The sequence below is a fragment of the Salvia splendens genome, chromosome 7 (assembly GCF_004379255.2).
Source record: "Salvia splendens isolate huo1 chromosome 7, SspV2, whole genome shotgun sequence".
NCBI classification, from domain to species: Eukaryota; Viridiplantae; Streptophyta; class Magnoliopsida; order Lamiales; family Lamiaceae; genus Salvia; species Salvia splendens.
The window spans coordinates 17,599,935-17,609,447 of NC_056038.1; the positions used below are offsets into that span (position 1 = coordinate 17,599,935).

The window sequence follows — 9,513 nt, forward strand, 5'->3', positions numbered from 1 at the left end:
CAACATAATAACATAGTGCAATCTGTGCTCCTCCGGCATTAGTAAGTGCTCGAAATAATATTGCACCCTTGAGATCCAACTCGCCGCCTCCGATTCATCAAATCGCGGCTGATGCATCTTGAATTGGCTCGCCTGATCGAACTGCTGCCCCTCGAACTGTCTAGCCGCCGGATTATCCCAGGCTATTGGCTGTCTAGCAGGTGTGCACTCTGCCCTAGCCCCTGGTGGATCCCACGCGGAAGACCTCGGTGCGGCAGGGTTCGCCCAAGAATTCAACCCCGTGTTAGGGTTTGGCAAGATCCCTGCGTAGCTGCTGCTTGACGGGTTGCCTATCCCCAGCCATGGCGTCCCGGCCTGTGTTCCTCCGGCTGCCTGTTCGAACACCGGATTTTGGCCGAACTGATGCAGGCCTCCCGATGGCGGCTCCGGATCAGGTCTCGGCGGTGCAACCTCCTTTGCCGCGCCGTGGGCCGATGCTTCAAGCCGAGCGTCTATGCGCGCCTCCAGCCGCGACTCCATGCGAGCCATGGCCGTCAGCATCTGCTCCAACATGATCGAACTGGGGTCCGTGGATGTAGAAGACGACTGTAGCGGTTCAAGGCCGCTGATCGTCATTGGCTCCGTACGATTGAATTGTGACATGATTTAGTGAATTCCAGATGAAAGCACCACTTGTTAAGAACGAAGTTCCTCAACCGGACGATTTTGCAAGAACTAGAGTTTGGAGGAAGATTTGGACGAGAGAGAAAGGAGAATAGAGAGATTGAGAGGAAGTAGTTTATTTCTTGATGATTAAAGTGAATAACAACTCCCCTATTTATAACCAATTAACCCTAACTAAACATCCTCAAAAGATGGAAAACCTATTCCTACTGGGAATTGGATAAGTAACTAATCCTAGGTAAATTAACATAAATAAAAGACTGTAGTAAATAAGTAATAAAAGACTCTACTAAATAAGGAACATCCCTTAACGAGATACAAAGTCTAGCCTTCGTATCGGGCCGGCCTTCGTGCCACACGTCGCGAGGACCTTTCTCGTCGGACCGGTTCAGCGTGCTGCCTTGTTGCCGGTAACCTAGTGTCGGCGTTGAGCTCATCTTCTTGAGGAAATTGTTGCTCCTTAAGCCGTGCCGACGGAGGGCCCATATCAGAATCACACGAAGATCCACCTGGCCTAACACAAACATTAGTTCCCCAACCTTCCAAACATGGCTCACATACCTCGCATTCACCCGCTGATCGGTGAAACAAGGCGTGCGTATCATCGGCACCCCTTCGCAGATGCTCTCCAGAGTCGAGTTCCATCCTCAGTGCGTCCAGAACACTCCCACAGATGGATGCGCAAGCACTTCCCGCTGAGGAGCCCATTTCACAATATGCCATCTCCCGTTCAGCCCGTCGAGGAAACCTCCCGGCAACAGCTCCAGCCACTTAGCGCCACGTACTAGGCCGGGCCGTACGACCCACATGAAGGGTGCTTGCTGCTGGCGAGGCCCCAGACTACCTCAAGAAACTCGGCTTCGTCTATCGTTGCAATGCTGCCGAAGCTGATGTAGATTACGGGCTTGTTTGTGTAGCCAAGTAATGGAACTATGGTTTTGTAAAGAAGGTGAATTGCTATTGACATTGTGCTTGTGAAATGGACATATTGGGATGATTGGGATATGGAAATCTTGATGGAGTTTGGCAATCGATGTTTCTTCGAGCTCTTGGAAAGAGTTCCACATTAGGCCCGAGGAGGCTTTGGTTGTTGCACCATTTCTTGAACTAGATTGTAAAGCTTGTCTTGATGGGGCGTGTTGATCACTAGCAAATCTTTGATTCTCAGTGGAGGAAGCTCAATGACTGACTCCTCCGGCCTATCATCTACATTTCAAGACAAACATTGCTCAAGAACAACAAACGTGATATGACCACGTATGCCGGGCATCAAGAGTCACTCCGAAGACGTGAGCCGTGGGTTGATTGGGGTCCAATGATGGCCTCCCAAGGATGATAGGAAAGAAGAACGCTCGGATTTGAGGACAAATCCTTCCAAAGAAGGATAGGATGATACGACCACAAGTTCAGAGCCTCAAGAGTCACTCGTACTCCATGAGCCTTGGGTAGATTGGGGTCCAAGAACGATGAAAAGGCCATGACAAGGAGCTAAGATGTAGCTGGGGTCTGATTCAAGAAGTGATCTGACAAATCAAATGACGTCCAAATTCTCTTCCAAGGCAACCGATGTCTTCGTCTTCGAAAGAGGGTCGCGTGAGTATGTTTCACGCCTCAAACGGAGTTCGGATGAGAGAGATATGGCCGTTTGAAGAAAGCCGCGCAATGCAGAACAAAACGCCCGGTCGGGCGTTTGTGTCCGATTTTAAGAATTTAGGCAGACAAATTCGCCCGGTCGAGCGATTTGCCGTTTTCTAAACGCTCGGTCGGGCGTCGGCACTGTTTTTGCCAATTTTTCACTTATTTTGGGCCATTTTCTTATGTTTCCAACCCTAGCTATAAATACCATTTGTGAGACATTTATTTGGGAGACTTTGATGAATGTTATTATGAAGACTCTTTTGAGAGCATCTCCCATGTGAGATTTCTATCCAAATTCCTACATTGTAGGTTGTTTGTTTTATGTTCATTTGGCTAAATCAAGTATAGGTATGCATTTATGGTTGTGTAGTCATGAATGTGGAGCCAATGAAGTATTTGCTTTGGGTGAAAGTAGCCTAGGGTTGCCCACATCTTTTTGTGGGAAGTCATAGGTCCTCAAAGAGGATTCCTCCTTCTTTACACTTTCTTCTCACCTTCTTTCTCTCCATCCAAAACCATTTTGAGTTTTTGAGGCTAGGCTCTTTATCTTTACTTTATCTTTGAAAACACAAAAAAATTAGAATCAAACACGAGTTTGGGTGTTTCTTGGGCACATGGAAGGATTCCCTCACAAGGAACCTTATCATTTGGTATCTAGAGCCTAGGTGCCTACCAAGTGTTTGATTTTAAACCTCTATGAAATTTCATTTTCCTTGTTTTTCCTTATTTCTTTTGTTTTAGCCTTTGCTTGTTTATTGGTCAATTGTTGTAGGATTGAGCTGATTTTTGGTGTGCATGAACCTTGAGATATGAACTATTTTCCTGAAAAATCTCAGCCAAAAATTCCATCATTTGATAGGTCAAATTAATGTGTGAAGTTGCTGCCCTATTTTGTTCCATAGTTTGACAGATTTGGGGAAAACGTAAAATCGAGGGTCTTCTCGAAAACCTGCTATATTGGGGATATTTTTCCCTCATTCTAAACCCTTTAATCTTGTTATCTACTAAGTTTCATCAATTTTGGGGTTGGGTAGCCATATCAAAAAAATTTCCTAAAGATCAGCCAAGAGTTACATAAATTTTCAGCTCAACTAAGTTTGTTTGTTAGCTTCCTTAGGCATTGAACCTTACTTTCACATGCTTGATTGGCTTTACTAGCTTGGTTATATTGCCTATTTGTATACCTTGATTGATTTGTCTGAGCACTTGCATTTTGGAAGTTGGATATTGAGAGTGAGTGAACCTAGCCCTCACTATATTCTAAGCCTTGTTCCGAGTGACATTGGTGAGTGAATTGGGGTGGGATTATCATTTGGGAAGTGAGCTCTTACTAAAATCTCTTCTTGTTGTGTGGGTGAGTTGTGTTTTTGCTAACCACACTTGGACTAGCTCCTAGTGTATTGTTTGTTATTTGTGTAGGTACACGTTTATGGATGTTTACACTAAGGTCCGTGATTGGCAACTTAACTCATTGAGGAGTGAAAGGAGGATAGCTTGTGATAATTGGGGTCGAGGAGAGCAAGAGTAGGAATATGAAGAAAGACCTCATCAAGATTATAAGTGCTATGGAGGATATAGTCGAGAGAGGCATGGTAGAGGTGATTATGTGTCAAGGGGGCATGATAATGTAATTAATAGAGGGATTAGAAGGGAACGAGTCTCAAGGCGTTATGAAGAGCCTCCTCGTAGAAGCAAAAAGAGAGAGTTTTGTAGAATTCCGGGGCTTGAGAGGGAAATTGAAAGAGAAGTTCCATGTAGTGTACGTATTGGTCCTTTTGGTCGACATGGTGGTGGGGACATAAACCAAACATTCACCTCATTAAGTTGTAAGGGCACATCCTCTTCTTTCCATACCCCGAAGGTGCCTCATGGTTTGTGTCCGGATGCCTCATCTTCATCGATTTTAATCCAAAGTGATAGAAGAGAGAACCGAGAGAGAGAAAAAAGGCTTGAGAGTGAAAGTGAGTCTAAAAAGCCAAGAGAGCGTGATAAAAGACAAGAGTGTGAGGTGCAAAAGTCAAGAGAGAGTGGTTGGGGTGAGAGAAAAGAAAAATATCAAATGAGAGAAAAACCACAAGCACAAGTGAGTAAAGGGTGTTTGTTAGATTCTAAGGCCAACCTTGGGTGGGCACCAAATGAACCTTTGCCTCTTGCCCTTGGTGAGGAAAATAAGTTTTTATCTACTAACACTACTTGTATGTCTTCTTGTGTTGATGACTTTGTAGTGAGTAAAGTTAAAGACATGGAAGTGAAGTATCAAGTTGCACATGGCTTGGAAACTATGCCCCCGGAAAAGGATCAAGAGGAACGAGGGCAAGTGGATGAACTCCTTGCCCAAGGTTCAAGTGCACTATCTTTATCTACTTGTGATGATTCATTGAGTGTGATTACATTAGAAAAGTCCCTTTGTGTTGATAGATTTGTTAATGATGATTTATGTAAAAAGTGGGCTCATGAGCTTGTATCTTTGGATGTTAAATCTATTTTTGCCTCACATGTTGATCCTTTTGGGTTAAATACTAGCATTGATAGACATGGCTACTCTCTTGTGAAATCTACCTTGAATGTTGGAGTGACTTCCTTTCGTGCCAAGATGCCTAAGCTTTCATTTGTTGGTAACTTTGAGCTTCATGAGTATGTAGATGAGAATAGTAGGACGAAGAGAAGTGACATGGTTAGTGACTTTAGAACTTGGTGTTGGCTATGTTTTCAATGCAAGGTGGTTAGACCCTTCAATGGGATTGGAGTGTTCTATGGCCGTTTTGTGAAGGATTTTTCCTCTCATATGTCTCTTGTAGATTGTGTTGTGATTAATGGCATAACAATGTATCGTTCTCATATTTGTGCTCATGCTTTGAGATTGTTGGGGCAATTGAGTGAAATCCTTTTTGATAAAATTGGTTTGTTGATTGACATATCTTCTTGCAAGCTTGATGTGAATTGTCATGAACCTACTTTATGTGTTGGACAAGAGTTTGCCAATTTGAGGAAGAGTATTCCTTATTTGAGCAAGAATGATGTGTTAATGATTATTGATGGTCTTCCCTTATATGATCTTGAGGTTAGAGATTTTGTGCTTAGGTTTTTCTTGGTGATATTCGACTATGCACAATATGAAGACCATTTCTTGTGTCCCTTTAGCCATAATGGGAATGCCAAATCTTTTGTAAAGATATTCAAGAATTTGAGCATAGATAGTGTAGGGATGATTGAGCCAAATAGAAACAAAGTGCTTGGGGCATGTGTGTTTTGGCATGTTAGTTGCTTTTATTGCATGTCAATCAAGCCTTTCAACGTAATTGGGATGTTTTATGGTTCTTTTATTAAAGACTTTGTTTCTAATGGTCTTGTTTGGGATTTCATTGTAAAAGAATGTATAGGCTTATGTGCACCCACATCTAGCGCCGATATTTTGAAATTATTTGAGTATTGGCATGAAGGATATCTTGATGAGCTTGATATATTTTGTTATGGTGATCGCTATTTGAAGTGTTCTAATATCCTTGGTCACATGTTAGCTATTGAGAATGTCTATTTGCATGAAAACCTACATTTGTCGATTGGTAAGAGGAATAGATGTTTTGTATTCTTGAATGAGATTGGCCCATTTGACCATATTGATATGCATGTTAGAATCATCCACGACAAGGGACTTGAGAATGTGATGATTTGGCTTATGCTTGGTTTCTATTATGCATCAATTAACCCAATCAATGGAGTGGTAATAATTTATGGAAACCTTGCTAAAGACTTTTCTTCATATGGTTGTGCTTTGGACATGAAAGAATTCATGAATTTATGTTCTCATACTTCTTGTTACATGGTCTTGAATTTGATGAAGCATGAATATGTTAGTTTGCCGTTTGGTTTTGTGCATGATTATACCCACCTTATTGGTGTGATACCATATTTTGGATGTTGTGGTGGTCTTAATCCCTTTTATCGTACCATGATACTTGATTGGTTCATGTTCATTCTAGTAGGTACGCGCGGGCGGGATTTGAGGACAAATCCTTTTCAAGGAGAGGAGGATGATATGACCACGTATGCCGGGCATCAAGAGTCACTCCGAAGACGTGAGCCGTGGGTTGATTGGGGTCCAATGATGGCCTCCCAAGGATGATAGGAAAGAAGAACGCTCGGATTTGAGGACAAATCCTTCCAAAGAAGGATAGGATGATACGACCACAAGTTCCGAGCCTCAAGAGTCACTCGTACTCCATGAGCCTTGGGTAGATTGGGGTCCAAGAACGATGAAAAGGCCATGACAAGGAGCTAAGATGTAGCTGGGGTCTGATTCAAGCAGTGATCTGACAAATCAAATGACGTCCAAATTCTCTTCCAAGGCAACCGATGTCTTCGTCTTCGAAAGAGGGTCGCGCGAGTATGTTTCACGCCTCGAACGGAGTTCGGATGAGAGAGATATGGCCGTTTGAAGAAAGCCGCGCAATGCAGAACAAAACGCCCGGTCGGGCGTTTGTGTCCGATTTTAAGAATTTAGGCAGAAAATTCGCCCGGTCGGGCGATTTGCCGTTTTCTAAACGCTCGGTCGGGCGTCGGCACTGTTTTTGCCAATTTTTCACTTATTTTGGGCCATTTTCTTATGTTTCCAACCCTAGCTATAAATACCATTTGTGAGACATTTATTTGGGAGACTTTGATGAATGTTATTATGAAGACTCCTTTGAGAGCATCTCCCATGTGAGATTTCTATCCAAATTCCTACATTGTAGGTTGCTTGTTTTATGTTCATTTGGCTAAATCAAGTATAGGTATGCATTTATGGTTGTGTAGTCATGAATGTGGAGCCAATGGAGTATTTGCTTTGGGTGAAAGTAGCCTAGGGTTGCCCACATCTTTTTGTGGGAGGTCATAGGTCCTCAAAGAGGATTCCTCCTTCTTTACATTTTCTTCTCACCTTCTTTCTCTCCATCCAAAACCATTTTGAGTTTAGTTTTTAGGCTAGGCTCTTTATCTTTACTTTATCTTTGAAAACACAAAAAAATTGGAATCAAACACGAGTTTGGGTGTTTCTTGGGCACATGGAAGGATTCCCTCACAAGGAACCTTATCAAAACGTTGCCAAATAAATCATGAAGAATAGTCAAATTCTGGTATGTCACACACTTTTCAAAACTGGAATGATAAATCATCAAGTTTTAAAATTTCTCAACTATGCGTACGCTCCGCCTACATGGAATAATATTTATGACATGACGTCAAATGTATATTGACACCAAGTCAATACCAATACACGTTTGACACCACGTCATAGATATTTTTCCACATAGGTTGCTAGAAAATAACATTCTATGAAATAATTGTGAAATTCTGAAACTATAATTTATATTAACGTCAAACTCGGTGATTTATCATTCTAATTTTGAAAAGCACATGACAAATTATAATTTAACTATTTTTTGTGATTTATATAGCACTTTAATTGAGTGATTCATCTTTCTAATTTTGAAAAGCACATGACAAAATGAAATAATTGTGAAATTCTGAAACTATAATTTATATTGACGTCAAACTCGGTGATTCATCATTCTAATTTTAAAAAGCACGTGACAAACTATAATTTAACTATTTTTTGTGATTTATATAGAACTTTAATTGAGTGATTCATCTTTCTAATTTTGAAAAGCACATGACAAACTATAATTTAACTATTTTTTGTGATTTATATAGCACTTTAATTGAATACTCCAAAAACATATCAATCATGTCTCCTATAGTTCTAAAACAGACTAATCATTTATAAACCTGTCTTATTTCCAATAGGAATCAAAGTTTAAGGTGAAAATTTAAGGTGAAAAACACTACTCCGTGTGTCCGCTATTAAATACCATTCCCTCTATCCGCAATTAAATGTATCACTTCACATTTATTATTTTTGGCAAGTGACCACCAAATTCCACTAACTTCATTCACTCAGATTTTATTTTAAAATCAATAGACTCCCCCCGTCCCTAAAAAATAGACAATATTTGAAACGACACAAATTTTAATGCAAAATTGGTAAAATAAGAGAGATATAAAAAGAAAAAGTGATTGAAGTATTGTTAGTGGAGAATGAGACACATCTCATTAAAGAGAAAAAAATTTCCTTAGAGCATCCACAATGGCGCCCGTCCCGACGGACTTCCGGCCGGCGTGCCGGAGTTTCGCGCGGGACATCTGCCATTGCGCAGCGGTGACGCGGATACAGACATCCGCTGTGGACACCGGAGTTCCTTGCGGACGTCCGTCGCGACGTCCTTGCGGACGTCCGCGCGGAAATCCTGATTATTTTATATTTTTTTTTCGAAAATTCTATAAATACGTCGGGATGTCCTTGGGGATGTCCGCCACTGTGCAGTGTGAAATCCTTATGACGTGACAGTTCAGTGGAAAGTCCTTATGACGTGGCAGAAGGTGTTTATGGAATATCAGCGGGGATGTCCGCCGGGACATCCACACCACTGTGGATACTCTTAAAAAAAACTGATCTACTTTTTCAACAACTTTTTTTAATAGAATCAAATAATTTTTTAAATATTATAATCCAATGCCACAAAAGTAAAAAATAAATCAAACAACCTTCACTCAATCAAATCCCAACACTCCAAACAAGCAAAAGCATTACTCTGAGTTCTTGATGCAAGACTATAGGGAAAGGCATAGTCTTAATTCCTTTCAGATACGCATGATAAATAAGTCTTTATTGACACATGGGCAGAAAATGATACACCAACTAGAAGCATCAACATAATCAACAACACGAAATGTTAAGTATTTCACATCTATGTACTGCTTGTGACAACTGGTAAAAGATCGAATATTATGTTATGTACATAGGTAACTAGCCTCGAGAAGAGAAATGCTAAGGGATATACATGGATCAAATGACTTTTGATGATGTACGAGACCTTCGTATATATAAACGTTTGATCGATCGAAATGCTTATTACAAGTAAGATAAGTGAGCCACAAGAAATGATGACTCAATCTTGGTTATGTAATGAAAATCATTGAGAAAGTGCGAGTACATTCGTAGTTTATGTTTAACGAAACAAATTCCATCAACAAAAGAGATCTGTTTGAAAGGTGACCAAGAAAAGCCAAAGTTGGAGAGACATTGGGGAAAAAGAACGTGTGATAGCACCACTACCATCACCATCCCTACTACGAAAGGGGAGGATCGAATTTTTTTTTCTTTAAAGAGTTATC

At 41.0% G+C, this 9,513-nt stretch overlaps 1 pseudogene; it reads right to left on the bottom strand.

The window, feature by feature from the left end:
* Positions 1 to 869: 869 nt before the first annotated feature.
* LOC121810508 lies at positions 870 to 2,142 on the bottom strand (annotated as a pseudogene).
* Between the last annotated feature and the right edge of the window lie 7,371 nt (positions 2,143 to 9,513).